We start from the raw sequence: 17,862 nt of genomic DNA on the forward strand, positions 1-17,862 counted from the left end.
AGAAAATGATTAGTGTAGGTCACTGTTTTTCAGAATCAGGTGAATTAATAATGGCGACAAACGAAATGGCAGACCAATTCAACAAATGCTTTGCTTCTCTAGTCTCTGGATCAGTTCCCATGCATTGGATGGCAGCTAATGTAAGCCCACATTTTTAAAAAGAAGGGAGAGAGAAAACAGCGATTTATAGACCAGTAAGCCTGACATTGGTAGTGGGAAAAATTCTGGAATGAATTATTCAAGATGTAATGGCAGCGCGTTTAAAAGGCAGTGACAGGATCGGTCCAAGTCAGCATGCATTTATGAAAGGGATATGAAGCATTACAAATCTTCGAGAATTTTTTGCCGATTTAAAAGTTACAGTGGCCAAAGGAGAACCAGTGGATGCTGTGTATTTGGATTGTGAATAAGATCCTACACAAGAGATTAGTGTGCGAAATTAAAGCACATGGTATTGGGAGTAATGTCTTGACGTGGAACATAATTGGTTGGCAGATAGGACGCAAAGATTAGGAATAAATGGCTCCTTTTCAGAATGGCAGGCTGTGGCTAGTCGGGTACCGCAAGGTTCAATGTTGCGACCACAGTTTTTTAAAATATACATGAATGATTTAGACGAAGGAATTGCATGTAATATCTCTAAGTTTCCAGATGACATTAAGCTGGGTGGCAGTGTGAGCTGTGAGACGGATGATAAGAGGCTGCAGAGTGATTCGACAAATTAGGTGAGTGGCCAAATACATGGCAGATGCGGTATAACGAAAATAAATGTGACGTTTCCCACTTTGGTGGCAAAAACAGGAAGAGAGAATTTTGTTTGAATGGTAAAGGATTAGGTAAAGGGGAAGTGCAACGAGACCTGGGTGTCATGGTACATCAGTCATTGAAAGTTGGCATGCGGGTACAGTAGGCGGTGAAGAAGGCGAATGTCATGTTAATCTTCATAGCCCGTGGATTTGAGTATCGGAGCTGGGAGTTCTCACTACCGTTGTACAGGGCCTTGGTGAGGCCGCACCTTGAATGTTGTGTACAGTTTAGATATCCTAATCTGAAGAAGGACATTCTTGCTATTGCGGGAGTGCAGCGAAAGTTCACCAGACTGTTTCCCCGGATGGCAGGAGTGCTATAAGAGGAAAGACTGGATCGACTAGGCTTAAAATCACTGTAATTTGAAGAATGAGTTGGGATCTCATAGTAATATATAAAATTCTGATCTGATTGGGCAGTTTAGTTGCAGGAAGAATGTTCCCAATTTTGGGCAAACGCAGAACCACGGGTCACAATCTAAGGGTAAGGGTTAAGCCATTTAGAACCGAGATGTGTCGAAATTTCTTCACTCAGAGAATTGTGAACCTGTGGAATTCTGTACCACTGAAAGTTGTTGAGGCCAATTCGCTAGATATATACAAAATGGTGTGAGATGTGGCCTTTACGGCTAAACGGATGAAGGAAATTGGAGAAAAAGCAGGAATGGAGTACTAAAGTGGCAAAAATGATCAGCCATGATTATATTGGATGGTTGTGCAGGCTGGAAGGGCCGAATGGCCTACTCCTGCACCTATTTTCTATGTTTCTATATTTCTGTACTCCTCCAGAAATTTTGCAGATTTAGACCCTGGAATCATCGAAACAGAGAAACATAGAAAATAGGTGCAGGAGCAGGCCATTCGGCCCTTCGAGCCTGCACCGCCATTCAATATGATCATGGCTGATCCTGCAACTTCAGTACCCCATTCCTGCTTTCTCTCCATACCCCTTGATCCCTTCAGCCGTAAGGGCCACATCTAACTCCCTTTTGAATATATTCAACGAACTGGCCTCAACAACTCTCTGCGGTAGGGAATTCCACAGGTTCACAATTCTCTGAGTGAAGAAGTTTCTCCTCATCTCAGTCCTAAATGGCTTACCCCTTATCCTTAGACTGTGTGACCCTGGTTCTGGATTCCCCAACATCGGGACCATTCTTCCTGCCTCTAACCTGTCCAATCCCGTCAGAATTTTATATGTTTCTATGAAAATCCCCTCTCATTCTTCGAAATTCCAGTGAATATAAGCCCAGTTGATCCAGTCTTTCTTCATATGTGAGTCCAGCCATCCCGGGAATCAGTCTGATAGTGGGGTTTATAGGGTCTAGGGGGGTTTATAGGGGGGTTTATCGGCATAAGTCTCCATTTTTTTCTTGATTCGACCTTATATGCCCTGGGTATCCAGGCGACATCGGATGTGCTCGTCCCAACCATTATCTTTAACGGCACAAAGGTGTTTGAACCCTCCAGATCTCCTCAATGAAGTACTCCCACTGCTCAGACACGCATTTTCCTTCATGTCGCTGTTTCCAGTCCATTGTTGCCAAATCAACTCTCAGCTTAGCAAATTTGGCTGTTCCCGAATTTGAACTTTCCTTCCTTGTCTATCATTGTCCTTTTTCATAACTACATTAAATCTAAAAGAATTATGGTCAGTGGCGCCTGAATGCCCTCCCATTGATACCCATTCCTCATGCTGAGCTTCATTCCCTATAACTCAATCGAGAACATCCGCCTCCCGAGTTGATTTCACTACGTGCAGGCTGCAAATTAACTCTTGAAAGCATTTTAGGAATTCAGCACGCTCTATGCACTTCACACAAATTTTATGCCAGTTAATATTATGATAGTTGTAATCCGCTACTATTACAGCCCTATAGATTTTACACTTCTCAGAAATCTGCCTACATATTTGCTCTTCGATCTCCCACTCACTGTTTGCAGCGTGTAGATTATGCTCACAGCAGTGTGATTGCCCCTGTTTTGTTTTTCATTTCGACCCACATCCCTCTTTGGATGTTCCCTCCAACATATCATCCCTCCTCATAGACCGAGTAGTTTAATTAATCTGTACCACGAACCGCCTTCTGTTTTTCTTCCCTCTCTATCCCGTCTCAAATTCCTGTAACCAGGAATGTTGACCTGTCATGCCGGCCACTATTTTAGCCATGTCTCTGTACTAGCTATAATATCGTACATCAAGTGTCTTCCTGTGCTCTCAGCTCATCTGCATTATTCGCTATACTCCTTCCTTTGAAGTATATACCATTTGATACAGGCAGACATCCTAGTTGACTGCAATCTCACTTTTGTTTTCTCTGTCCTCTAATTGACCTTCTACGTTTTTGTTTTCCAAATCAAGTTTTTCCTCCCTCTCCACTGACTCCATTCTCGGTGTCTCATCCCACTGCCAAGCTAGTATAAACCCTGTCCAGTAGCATTAGCAAGCTCCCGGCGTGGATATTGGTCCCAGCTCTGTTGAGGGGCAATCCGTCCGATTTTTGCAGGTCCTGCCTCCGCAGAAACAGTCCCAATGCCTCAGGAAACCAAAGCCCTCCCTCCAGCACCAACGGTCCAGACACGCATCCACCCTTCTATTACTTTACACATTAGCACATGGCATCGGGAGTAATCTGGAGATTACTACCCTTGAGGTGCTGCTTTTAATCTCTCTGCAAGTTCCCTAAAATCTGCCTCCAGGATCTCATCCCTATTTCTACCTATGTCTCTAGTAAAAATATGCACCAAGACCTCTGGCTGTTCACCCTCTTCCCCAAGAATGCCAAGCCACCGTTCGTTGATTGCCTTGATCTTGGCATTTGGAGGCAACATACATCCTGGAGTCAATTCTGCGTCCACTGAATCGTCTGTCTGCTCCCTTCACTATTGCATCCCCTACAACCCTTACACTATTTCCACTCCTCCTGTGTAGTTGAGCTGGCATTGCTGCCGTGGACGTGGCTCTGATCAGGCGAACAATCGCATCCACCAGTATTCAGGAGAGAATACCGGTTGGTGAGCATGATGCCCTCCAGGGCCTCCTGCACCATCTGCCTCGTCTTCTATTGTGTGGTGGCGACCACTTGCTCTCTGTCCACTCTCTCTTAGTCTTCGGCGTGACCACCTCTTTAACAATTCTATGAACTTAGGTCTCACCCTCGTGGATCCACAACGTGATTCATGCTGCCACTCATGCTCGGTAATCCATCACTCGATTTGTTGCAGCTGGGTACACTTACTACAACTGTCGTCATACATGCTGCACGAAGCGTCCATGACTTTCCACAAATAACAGGATGTGCACTCCGCTAGATTGCCCGGCCATGCCATTCCTGCTATCCATTGATTTTACAGACTAAGAGCGAACCTTTATTTAAAAGACTAAGCCTCACCCTTTAGTAAAAGACTAAAAACAAACTTTTATTTAAAGAAGAAAAATAACTTAAAGGAAAAATAAAGCACTCTCCCACTAGTCTTCAATCAGCTCGTGCCCTTGTGCCAACGTCACTTTGAATCTCTGACGTTCCTTTCGAATGTGTCCTGTTCAACCTTGCTTTTAGGTGCTCTGCCTTGCTTTAGCTCGCCGTGCTACTCGCACACAAGGTCCACTGCCTCTGTGGAGCCTGCGCTTGCCACGCTACTTTTATATGCTCCACCCGGCGTGAGCTTCCACTGCTGCTCCGATGCAGGTCCACTATCTCTTTCGAGCCTGCAATTGCTGCGCTACTTTTATATGCTCCACCCTGCATTAGGTCCCGCTGCTGCTCCCACGCAATTTCACAGCCTCTCATAATTCATTAAAATGCCACGCACAGTTACAGGAAATAATCAACAAGCCTAATGGTCTTCAGATCTAGAGGACTGGAATTCAAGGATTAGAAGATACTCTGCAGCTATTGGCTAGAGCACAGCTGCCGTATTTAAGCAGTTCTGGTCAGCACACCGGAGGAAGGATCTTATAATCCTTGAGGGAGTGCAGCATAGCGTTACCAGATTGATAATCGGACCCTTGTTATTACTTTCCGAATAGAGCTTACACAAATTGTGATTGTATCCCGTGATATTTAGATGTTAAAGGGATAATTTTATCAACGTTTTCCAAATATGAAGGTAAATAGATAGGGTAGAGAGAGAAAACATATTTCCACCTGTTGGGGCGTCTAGCCAAGGGTCATCGTCTAAAACTTAGAGCCAAAAATTTAATGATTGAGATTAGGAAACACTTCTACACAGCAAGGATTGGCGACCTTTGCAATTATCTTCTGCCAACAGCAATTGGTACTCGGTCAATTGCTAATTTTAATTCTAATTTAGAAAAATATCGGTGAACCAAAGGCATTAATGGTTATGGGCCAAAGCCGGGTATATGCCTTCCAATAGCAGATTTCCCAATATGTCTTGAATGACGGAACAGGCTCCAGGGGCTAATTTGCCTATTACTGTTCCTATGATCCTAAGATACTCATGACTTAATTTTAAATTAATTAATTGTGCTTAGTTGTAACATAGAGAGTAATAAAATCTAAGATTGAACAAAAAGGACAGAGGAACTGATAGGTAAATAAACATGAGAAGGTTGTTCAACAATAAAAGGCTCAAGCAATCTAGCAACTCACCAAAAACATCTTTATGTTGTATTTTCCATTCATACTGTAATGGTTTAAGAAGCTGTTCATGCTAATTTATTAACATTGAAATATTTTGCTTCCCTCAGACGTTGCCACTCTTCTCTATATCATTTTTTTACTCTCTTTACTCGAAATATCCCTTTTCACATCCGATTTCATTTCAATATCCTGAGCTGCTAGAGTTCACCAACCCGTGTTCAATCTATCCTATTCTAATTGTTAATCTGTGTGGAAGGCTTGTCTTCTTTCCAGACATCATCTAAATCTCCAAACTGCTCCACTACCCTGTTCACTTCTTCTACAATGTATGGAGTAAAGAGCATCTAATGTCTCTTCCAGTAAAACCTCACGATGACTGACGTTCCTTACACTTAATTATACATAAAGCATGAGATGGTGCGATTTTGCAATTAACGTAGCACCAATATCAACGCTGCTATGTATAATCTCCAATTTAATACAATGACTCCTGTTTCCAACAGATACAGTGCAAACTGATACACCATAACCATAAACATTACATTTTACAATGAAGTCCAGTGACAGTCAGATAATTAACTCACACCGAAGCAGAGAAGGAGATGAGAAAGATCAGCAGCAAATTTAGTTCATTCGCCAGAACACTGAAGCGGCGCCAGATACAGACACAGTGAAATAATATTTCGAAAAAGTGATAAGTAATAACTACATTGAAATCTCAGTATACTTAAACGTTGTTTCGGAGAGAGTACATTTCTCTGCCTCCTCTTAACACTGAGAACGTGAGCTCTCTTAATATTAATCATTGAAGCACATTAATGAAATAATATTCCAGGAATCTTAGTTCTGCAAACTGTAAGGATAACAGGACCTGATGAAAATATACCTGCTCTTAACCCATACACTTGATTCCAATGCATCCCATACAGAAAATATTCCAGCAAAAATATCTGGTTTGGATAAAGGAAGCTTATTACAGTTATAACTATTCATCCAAGAAGTAAAGAGCAGACACTTAAAGCAATCCTTCCAACAAACAATAGAACAAAACAGGCAGCTTTTCATATCTGGTAGGAGTAGAAATTTGTGTCAGGTTCAAGTCGCAGTTAACATCGATTTACACGCTTAAAGCTGTGGTAACGACTTACCAGCAACTACAACGGCTGCAAGAACAAAACAGTAAATATTTTATATCTGTTGGATGACAGGATATCCCATGTATGTGAGAAGCAGTGACTTCTTTCAGAGTGGGACCCACAGCTCCGGCAGCATTCTAAGCTTATACATTGCAATGGGCCCTGATTTATACAAGGATATGCCTCCACAGACAGGGTTATACTCGCTGGATCATTGCAATTAGTTCGAGTTACGAGAACAAACACATTACATCAGCAGCTTTGACTCTGATGTAAATAACGTGGCGGATGAAACACAAACATCTCAAATCCACAATATTACCCTAATCAGACATCTCTCGGGAATGAGACTTTAATTTGTATTCATACTTGACAAATTCAGAAATAATGAGCAGCTTCAGTTACATTTTTCTTGCAACTGTATTGACCATGTTCACGCCTACTCATTCATTTAAAGATTGTACCGATTTCTACTCAGTGTGCCGCGAAACCAAGAACAGTAGAATATATTTTTTCCGTTCCGGCAATATTCCAGTTAAGTTATTAATATTTCGCCTCTGCCATGAGTATAGTCAAATGTCATTTTCAGTATGACAACCTTGAAATTATTGCTGCATAGAAAATAATCTCGATGATATTGGGGCATGGTACCTGAACATGCGTCATTAAAGTGACTTTCTTCGCTACTTTATTGCAGATGGTAGCCATATTGTTCTACATTGATCCATCATATGATCACCAGTACATAACAAAATAGCAGCTGGAGTAGATCATGCGGCCCATCGATCTTGCACATCCACAGACTAGCATCGCTGACCATCTGCACCTCTTTCCCGCCTTATCCGCACATCCCTTGATTCATTAGTTCCCAAATGTGCGTGATAGTTCGAGAGGCAAGCAGGCGGAAAGCAGGGCTCGCAATCGGAAGGAACCAACCACGAAATTACACGAAATTTTCTTCGGGAATCCTCTGCGATGTGGATGTCAACTTGCTGATAGAACAGCACATCCCATCTGTCCCTGTGCTCCAAATTGATTAATATACAAGAATATATTCTGAATCTAGCAGATCCTGGCAGTAACTGTAACATTACGACAAGGTTAAGGGAAGATTTATTCTCTCTCGACAGGTGCTCAGCTGTGATGAAAGTCCGATGTGGTTTAAAATCCATTAGATTGAGGAAATTCTGATTAGGAGGGCAAATAACCCCTATGATTATGGTAAATTTCAGGATCAATGGAGCCGGAATAGCATAGGTTGGACAGCGTAAGATGGAAGATCACCAAGCATATTGTCTACGGAGCTGTCGTGACACCCGCCTTCCTGTATGACAAAGAATCGTGGACCACATACAGCAAACATCTAAAATCGCTTGAGAAATGCAAACAGCAATGTATTCGGAAGATGCTGCAAAAACCCTGGGAGGATACACGCACCCGGTCAGTGTTCTCGATCATGCCAACATCCCCAGCATCGAAGAACTGACCACACTCGACCAGTTCTGTTTGGCGTACCACATTGTCTACATGCCTGACACATGAGTCCCAAATCAAGCGCTGTACTCGGAACTCCTACACGGCAAGCGAGCTCCATGTGTGCAGACGAAACGTTGCAAGGACGCCCTCAGAACCACTTTGATAAAATGCAACATGCCCAGCAACACCAGAGTATTCCTGGCCAAAGACATAGAAACAAAGAAGCATAGAAAATAGAAGCAGGAGCAGGCCATTTGACCCTTTGAGTCTGCAACGCCATTCAATGTGATAATGGTTCATCATGCATCAACTGTACCCCAACCCTGCCTTCCCTCCATATCGCCTGATTCCTTTTAGCCGGAAGGGCAAAATCTAACTCGCTTTTGCAAATGTCCAACGAACTGGACTGAACAGCTTTCTGTGGGCGAGAATTACACTGGTTTACAACTCTCTGGGTGAAAATGTTTCTCCTCATCTTGGTCTTTTATGGCTTCCCCCGTATCCTTATTTGGTATTCCTTGTTCTGCACTTCCCCAACATCAGGAACATTCTTCCTGCATCTAACCTGTCAAGTGCCGTCAGAATTGTATAAGTTTCTATGTGCTCCACTCTCATTCTTCTAAATTCCAGTGAGTATAATACTTGCCGATCCAGTCTATTCTCATATGTATGTCCTGCCATCCCAGGCTTCAGTCTGGTGAGCCTTCGCTGCACTCTCCCAATAGCAAGAATGTACTTCCTCAGATTAGGAGACCAAAACTGCACACAATACTGAAGATGTGGTATAACCAAGGCCCTGCACAACTGCAGTAAGATCTCCCTCCTTCTTTACTGAAATCCCTCGCTACGAAGGACAACATGCCATTTGCTTTATTACTTCATGCAGTACCTGCATGCATACCATCAATGACTGGTGTGCCATGAAACTCAGGTCTTGTTGCACCTCTCCTTTTACTAATCTGTCAGCATTCAGATAATAATCTGCCTTCCTGTATTTGCAACCAAAGTGGATATCCTCACATTTAGCTAGATTATATTGCATCTGCCATGAATTTGTCCATTCACCTAACCTGTCCAAATCCCACTGCAGTCTCTGAGTGTCCTCCTCGCTGCTCGCACTGACAGCCAGCTTAGTGTCATCTGCAATCTTCGTGATATTACATTCAATTCTTTCGTCTAAATCAGTGAAGTATATTGTAAATAGCTCGGCTCCCAGCACTGAATGCGGCGGCACACCACTAGTCACTGCCTGCAACTCTGAAAAGGACCCGTTTATTCCCACTCTTTGCTTCCTGTTTTCCAACCTGTTCTCTATGCACGTCAATACATGAACCCTAATAGCTTGTGCCTTACTTTTGCAAACTAACCCTTGTGTGGGAACATGTCGAAACCCTTTTGTCATTCCAAATACACCACATCCACTGGTTACCATTTATCCACTCCACTAGTTACATCCTCAAAAAACTCTATAAGATTTTTCGTGCTTGATTTCCCTTTCATAAATCCATACTGACTTGGACCGAACCTGTCACTGCTTTCCAAATGCGCTGCGATTACATATTTTATAATTGATTCAAGCATTTTCCCCACTACCGATTTTAGGCTTACCGGTGTATTTTCTCCCACCATCCATTTTTAAAAAGTGCGGTTTCTTTGGCTACCCTCGAAGCAATAGGAACTGAACCAGAGTCCATGCAATGTGGGAAACTGACCACCACTGCATCTACTATTTCAAGTCCACTTCGTGAAAGACTCTGGGATGCAGACTTTCACGCCCTGCGGATTTATCGGCCATCAGTCCCTTCAATTTCTCGAACACATTTCCTGATTAATATGGATTTTCCTCAGTTCCCCCTTCTCGCTAATCCCTCGGTCCCCTATTATTTTCGGGAGGTTATTATTTTGTTCCACATTGAAAACAGGACCAAATTTCAATTGAACGCCCATTTCCTTGTTGCCCATTATGAATCCACCTGATTCTGACTGCAAGGGACCTACATTCGTCATCCCTAAACCTTTTATCTTCACATATCTATAGAAGCGGTTGTAGTCAGTTTTTATGTTCCCTGCAAGCTTACCCTCATACTCTATTTTACCCCTCCTAATTAAACCTTTAGACCTCCTCTGCCTAATTATCAATTTCACCCAGTCCTCAGGTTTGCTGTTTTTTCTGACGAATTGTTATGCCTCTTCCTTGAATTTAAAATTTTGCTTATTTCCCTTGTTAGCCACGGTTGAGCCACGTACACTTTTTTATTCTTCCGCAACACAGCGATGTACAATCGTTGTACATCATCCATGTGATATTTAAATGTCTGCCATTGCCATTCTACCATCAAAACAGTCAGTGTCATTCTCCAGTCTATTTTAGTCAATTCACGTCTCACAAGCTCGATTTTTCCTTTCTTTAAGTTCAGACCCTAGTTTCTAAATTACTGGTGTCACTCTCCATCTTAATGAAGATTTCTACCATATTATGGTCACTCTTCCACACAGGGCCCCGAAGGACACGACTGCAATTCATTCTCTCTTTACAAAAGGCCCAGTCTCTCTAGTTTGAATCTCGACATATTGTTCCAGAAAATCATCCGTCATACACTCCAGAATCCTCCTCCACATTATTGCTACCGGTTTGGTTAACCCAATCAATATGTAGATTAAAATCACCCATGCTAACTGCTGTAACCTTTTAGCACGCGTCCCTAATTTCGTGTTCGATGACATCCCCAACCTCCGTACTACTGTTTGGTGGCCAGTACACAACTCCCACTAAGGTTTTCTGCCCTTTGGTGCTTCGCATCTCTACCCATATAGATTCTACATTTTCCACACTAATATCCTTGCTTTCTATTGTGTTAATCTCCTCTTTAACCAGAAACGCTCGCCAACTTCCTTTTTGCTTCCTGTCTGTCATTCCTGAATATTGAATACCCCTGGATGTTGAGTTCCCAGCATTGGTTATTCTGGGGCCATGTCTCCGTAATCACAATTACCTCATATTGGTTAAAAGCTTTATGCGCAGTCTATTCATCAATCTTATTAGGAAGGCTCCCCGCATTCTCAGAGCCTTCAGGCTTGTTTTTTCAAAACTTTGTCCGTTTAGAATCATGTTGTATTTTGGCCCTTTTTGATTTCTGCCCTTGATTTCTCTGGGCTCCACTCTTGATTTTCTCCTTCCGACCTTTTGCTTCTGTCAACTTTTTAGTTCCCTCTGCCTCCCTGCATAGATTCTCATCCCCCTGCCATTATATTTTAACCTTCCCCAACAGCCCTAGCAAAGTCTCTGGCGAGGACATCGGTTCTGGTTCTCCCCAGGCGCAGACTGTGCGGTTTGGACTTATCCCACCAACCCCAGATCCGGTTCCAATGTCCCAGGAATTTCAATCCCTCCCCTTGCAACATTCCTCAATAACGTATTCATCTGAGTTATCCAGCAATTCATACTCTGACTATCACGTGGCACAGGTCACATACTGAGATTTCTACCTTTGGGTCCGAATTTTTAATTTAACTCCTAGCTCCCTAAAGTCAGCTTGTAGCACCTCATCCCGTTGTTTACCTATATCGTTGGGACCTATGTGTACCACGACAGCTGGCTGTTCACCCTCCCCCTCCAGACAGTGCTGCAGCCGCTCTGAGCCTTGACCCTTGCACCATGGAGGCAACATACCATCCTGGAGTCTCGTTTGCGGCCGCTGAAAAGCACATCTATTTCCCTAACAATCGATTCCCCTATCAGCATAGTTCTCCCACTCTTGTTGCTGCCCCTGTGCAGCAAAGCCACCCCTGGTGCCATCGACTTGGTTTCTACTGCCTTCCATGATGAGCCATCTCCCCCAACAGTACCTAAGTTGGTGTATCTGTTTTGGAGGGAGATGCCGCAGGGCAACCATATACTATCTTTCTTCCACTGCTCTGCCTGATGGTAACACATTCCCTATCCAGCTGTGTAAACATTACCTGTGGTGTGACCAACTCACTAAACGTGACATTCCCGACATCCTCAGCATCACGGATGCTCCACTGTGAATCCATCTGAGCCTCCAGTGCCGCAATGCGTTTTGTCTGGAGCTGCAGTTGGATACACTTCCGGCACATGTAGTTGGCAGGGACACCTCCAGTGTCCCCGATGTCCCACATAGCACAGGAGGAGCATGACACGGGTCTGGTCTCTCCGGCCATAATTGAGCCTTAAATTAGCCTAATTGGTAAAACGCCAAACGTTTCTTACTGTTAATAAAAGAAAAAGATGAAGAAAAGAGAAAAAAAATAATCACCAATCGAAAATCAAATAACTTAACTGCTTGGCTGTGATGTCACACTCGTTTTTTTTCTACATCTTTTTTGCCTTTTGAACCTGAACATTTTCTCCCCTTGTTGAGCTGCTCTCTCGACTGCCGCCCTAGAACTATAGAATCATGGAATGGTTTCAGCACGGAAATAGGACTTTAGGCCCGTCGAGCCGGTGCTGATTTTCCCATTGCCCCGCCCTTTACCAGTTGCCCTGCAATTGTTTTTTCTTCAGACTTTTATGGAACTCACTTATGAAAGAGACGAATAATTCTCAACTCCACCGCCATTTCAATCTGTGCTTTTCAGAAGCTAACCACACGCTGCTAAATGACCTTTTCCTGTTCTATGTTCATATGTGAAAAGTCTGGGAAACAATAGAGGAATTCCTGTCACTCAACACAGTCTTCCAAAATATTCTATTCTCGTGAAACAAGCTCCTGAATTGTCGGCCAACTGTACAGGTTAAATCACTGGTATATTCCAAGCGGAACTTTAACCTCAGCGTTTCTGTAGTGTACTGGTTATCACGTTCTCCTAACTCATAAAAAGTCCCAGTTCCCAAACGGGGAGGAAACATTTCGAAAATGTGTTCCTTTAAATATTAGAAAAAATTGAACAATACACATTAGTGGTTCAATATTAACAAGATGAAATGTTTCACAGCCTTGCTCTATTTGATGAATTCTCTGTACGTTTCTGTACACACGCATACTCGAAACCGTGTCTCTTGCCACTCTTATTTCCAGCCCTGACAGTGCAGAAAGCCCCTCTCAAAGCTGCACGTTCCGGCTGCTTTCAGTTGAGTTGTGAAAGATTAATTTATGAATTTGCAGCGTTACCTCGCTTCAAATCAGCAGATGAAAGCCAGAAACAACTCATGAACTAATCGCCCTACCCCAGCTCTAGTGTGAGTGAGGCCGGGACAAGCAGCAACATTGTTGCCCACACACACTCCAATCAGCTGCCGGCAGAAAGTGGTGAATGCAGCTTTAATCCGCGGGTTACTGAATGAGAGGGGACCTCATAGAAACATATAAAATTATTTCCAGATTGTACAGGTTAGATGCAGGAAGAATATTCCCGAGGTTGGGGTAGTCCAGAACCAGGGGTCACAGTTTCAGGATAAGTGGTAGTCCATTGACCAAACTAGTAGTTACATCCTCAAAAAATTCCAGAAGATTTGTCAACCGTGATTTCCCTTTCACAAATCCATGCTGACTTGGACTGATCCTGTCACTGCTCTCCAAATGCACAGCTATTTCATCCATATTAATTGATTCCAACCCTTTCCCCACTTCTGATGTCAGGCTAACAGGTCTATAATTACCCTCCTTTTTTAAAAAGTGATGTTACATTAGCTACCCTTCAGTCCATAGGAACTGATCCATAGCCATTATTTCGAGCGACACCTCTTCAAGTACTGTGCGATTCAGCCAATCAGCCACCGTTTTTCGGCCTTCAATCCCATCAATTTCCCCAAAACAATTTCCCACCTGTGGAAAGGAAAGCGTGGGGGCGGGCGTGGGGAGGTGGGGGGGGGGTGGGGTGGGTGGGGGTGGTGGGGGGGGAGGGGGGAACGGTACAAGAGCTAAGGCGGTTAGATGAAAGTTAGATTCTATAGAAGAGAGCTTTAGGGGTACAGAAGAGTGCTTTGACGGGGTAGAAGAGCCTTGGGGACGGTAGAAGAGCACTGCAGGGCTTATAAGATATCTTGAGGGGGTGACTGCTAGGGGTGGAGCAGAGCTTGGTGGAATAGAAAAACTTAGGGGGTGTCGGAGAGCTTGGTGGGATAGGAGAGTTTGGTAGGGTTAGGAGAGCTTGTCGGGGTTAGCAGAGGTTGCGAGGGAAGGAGAGTTTGAGGGGCAGGAGTGCTTAGCGGTGTAGGAGAGCTTGGGAGGGTAGGATAGAGCTTCTGGGGATAGGAGAGATTGTAGGGGTATGAGAGCTTGGGAGGATTGGAGAACTGTCGTATGTAGGAGAGCTTTTGCGTGTAGGAATGTTTGGGGGCTGGTTTGGTGGTGGGAGAGCTTGGAGGGGTTAGGAGTGCTTGGGCGGTGTAACAGAGATTGGGCGGGGGGGGCTCGGAATGCTTTGTTGTGTAGGAGAGCTTGTGGCTTTAGGAGAGCATGGGGGTAGGAGAGCGTGGGGTGTTGGAGTGATTGGGGGGGTAAAAGATCTTGGCGGGATGGTAGGAGCCTGGGGTATAGGAGAGAGTTTCGGGGTGGGTTAGAGAGCTTCAGGGGTTAGGAAACATTGGTGGGAAGAAGTGCTTGCTGGAGAGGGGTCTGAAAGCTTGGGGAATCGGCAAGCTTGCGGGCTCGGAGTGCCTTTGGGGGTTGGATAGCTTGATGGAGTAAGGGAACTTGTGGTGTTAGGAGGTCTTGGCGGGATAGTAGAAGTTGATGGGATAGGAGAGCCTGGTGGGGGATAGTAGAGCTTGGGCGGGAGTGTTGAAGAGCTTGGGCGGGTGGCTTGAAGAGCTCGGGGTGTAGGGGATTACTGTGCGGTGTGGGATTATGGGAGCTGGTCGGTGGGTGTAGGCGGTGAATAGAGCTAAGGCGAAGGTGTAGAAGAGTGCTTGGGGGGGTTGAAGAAAACATGGGGTGTGGTCGAAGGGAGCTTGGTGGGGATAGAAGGGAACTGGGGAGGGGAGAGCTTGGGGGATAGCAGAACATGCAGGGTAGCAAAGCTTTTGGGGGTAGAAGAGATTGGGTGGAGGGTTGGAAATCTTGAGAGTGTACAAACGCTGGGGGGGGAGTAGGAAAGTTTGGGTGGAAGAGAACTTGGGGGGGTAGGAGAGCTTGGGTGGGTGGGAGAGCTTTTGTCGGGTAGGAGCGCTTGTGGCGGGCTGGGTAGGAGAGCTTGTGGGGCAGGGCAGGAGTGCTTCGGTAGTTAGCAGAGCTTTGCGGGTTAGGATTGATTGGAGTGCAGGAGAGTTTGTGGGTGTAGGAGAGCGTGGAGGGGTAGCAGAGCTAGGTAGGATAGGAGAGCTTGGAGTGTTGGGAGAGCTTTGGAGGTAGGAGAAAATGCGGGGAAGGAGAGAATGGGGTGTAGGAGATAATGGGCGGAGGAGAGCTTCGGGGGTAGGAGAGTTTGTGGGGTGCAGAAGATCTTGGTGTGTTAGAAGAGCTTGGGAAGACGGGAGAGCTTGTGTTGGTGGGAGAGCTTCGGGGTTAACATTGAAACATTGAATATAGGTGCAGGAGTAGGCCATTCGGCCCTTCTAGCCTGCACCGCCATTCAATGTGTTCATGGCTGAACATTCAACTTCAGTACCTTATTCCTGCTTTCTCGCCATTCCCCTTGATCCCTCTCGTATTAAGGACTTCAGCTTACTCCTTTTTGAATCTATTTAGTGAATTGGCATCAACCACTTTCTGTGGTAGAGAATTCCACAGGTTCGCCACTCTCTTGGTGAAGAAGTTTCTCCTCATCTCGGTCCTAAATGGCTCACCCCTTATCCTTAGACTGTGTCCCCTGGTTCTGGAATTCCCCACCATTGGGAACATCCTTCCTGCATCTAACCTGTCTAACCCCGCCAGAATTTTAAAAGTTTATATGAGGTCTCCTCCAATTCTTCTGAACTCTAGTGAATACAAGTCCAGTTGATCGAGTCTTTGTTGATAGGTCAGTCCCACCATCCCGGGAATCAGTCTGGTGAACCTTCGCTTTACTCCCTCAATAGCAAGAATGTCCTTCCTCAGGTTAGGAGATCAAAACTGGACACAATACTCCAGGTGTGGCCTCACCAAGGCCCTGTACAACTCTAGCAACACCTCCCTGCCCCTGTACTCAAATCCCCTCGCTATGAAGGCCATCATGCCATTTACTTTCTTAACCGCCTGCTATACCTGCATGCCAACCTTCAATGACAGATGTACCATGACACGCAGGTATCGTTGCACCTCCCCTCTTCCTAAATTATCACCATTCAGATAATAGTCTGTCTCTCTGTTTTTACCACCAAAGTGGATAACCTCAGGTTAATCGACATTATACTTCATCTGCAATGCATTTGCCTACTCACCTAACGTATCCAAGTCGCTCTGCAGCCTCATACCATCCTCCTCGCATCTCACACTGCCACCCAACTTAGTGTCATCCGCAAATTTGGAGCTACTACATTTTATCCCGTTGTCTAAATCATTAATGTACAATGTAAACGGCTGGGGCCCCATCATTCCACCCATCACTCAAGACATCATTCCACACATCGTTAACACATCGTTCCACAAATCATTTCACAACTCATTCCACACATCGTTCCGTACCTCATTCGACACATCATTCCACACATCATTCCACACCTCATTCCACACCTCAATTCACACCTCATTCCACACATCATTCCACACTTCATTCCACACATCATTCCACATATCAATCCACACATCATTCCACACATCATTCCACACATCATTCCAAACCTCATTCCAAACATCATTCCACACATCATTCCACACATCATTCCACACATCATTCCACATTTCATTCCACACATCATTCCACACCTCATTCCAAACATCATTCCACAAACCATTCCACACATCATTCCACACCTCATTTATCACCTCATTCCACACCTCAATTCACACCTCGTTCCACAACTCATTCCACACGAAATTTCATGCAACATTCCACACAACATTCCACACATCATTCTACACATCATTCTAAACCTCATTCCAGACATCTTTCCACACATCATTCCACACATCATTCCACACATCATTCCACACCTCATTCCACAGATCATTCCGCACATCATTCCACACCTCATTCCATGCAAATTTCCACACATCATTCCACACATCATTCCACACGTAATTCCACACCTCATTCCACCCATCATTCCACACTACATCCCACACGACATTCCAAAATTCATTCCACATAACATTCCACACCTCATTCCAAACATCAATCCACACATCATTCCACACATCATTCCACACGTAATTCCACACATCATTTCGCGCATCATTCCACATGTCATTTCAAACCTCATTCCACACATCCTCCCACACATCATTCAACACATCATTCCAAACATCAATCCACACAAAATTCCACACATCATTCCACACATGATTCCACACATCATTCCACAAATCATTCCACCCACCATTCAACACATCATTCCACACATCAGTCCACACATCAATCCACACATCATTCCACCCACCATTCCACACAGCATTCGACACATCATTCCATACATCATTCCAAACATCATTCCACACAACATTCCACACATCATTCCACTCATCATTCCACACATCATTCCAGACATCACTCACACCTCATTCCACACATCATTCGATACTTCATTCCACGGATCATTCCACACTCCATCACACACATCATTTCAAACATCATTCCACACCTCATTCCACACATCATTCCAAACCTCATTTCACACATAATTCCACACATCATTCCACACGTCATTCCACACATGATTTCACATATCATTCCACAAATCAATCCACGTATCATTGAACACATCATTCCACACATCATTCCACGCATCATTCCACAACA

Source organism: Pristiophorus japonicus, unplaced genomic scaffold (genome assembly GCF_044704955.1).
Source record: "Pristiophorus japonicus isolate sPriJap1 unplaced genomic scaffold, sPriJap1.hap1 HAP1_SCAFFOLD_110, whole genome shotgun sequence".
Classification (NCBI taxonomy): domain Eukaryota; kingdom Metazoa; phylum Chordata; class Chondrichthyes; family Pristiophoridae; genus Pristiophorus; species Pristiophorus japonicus.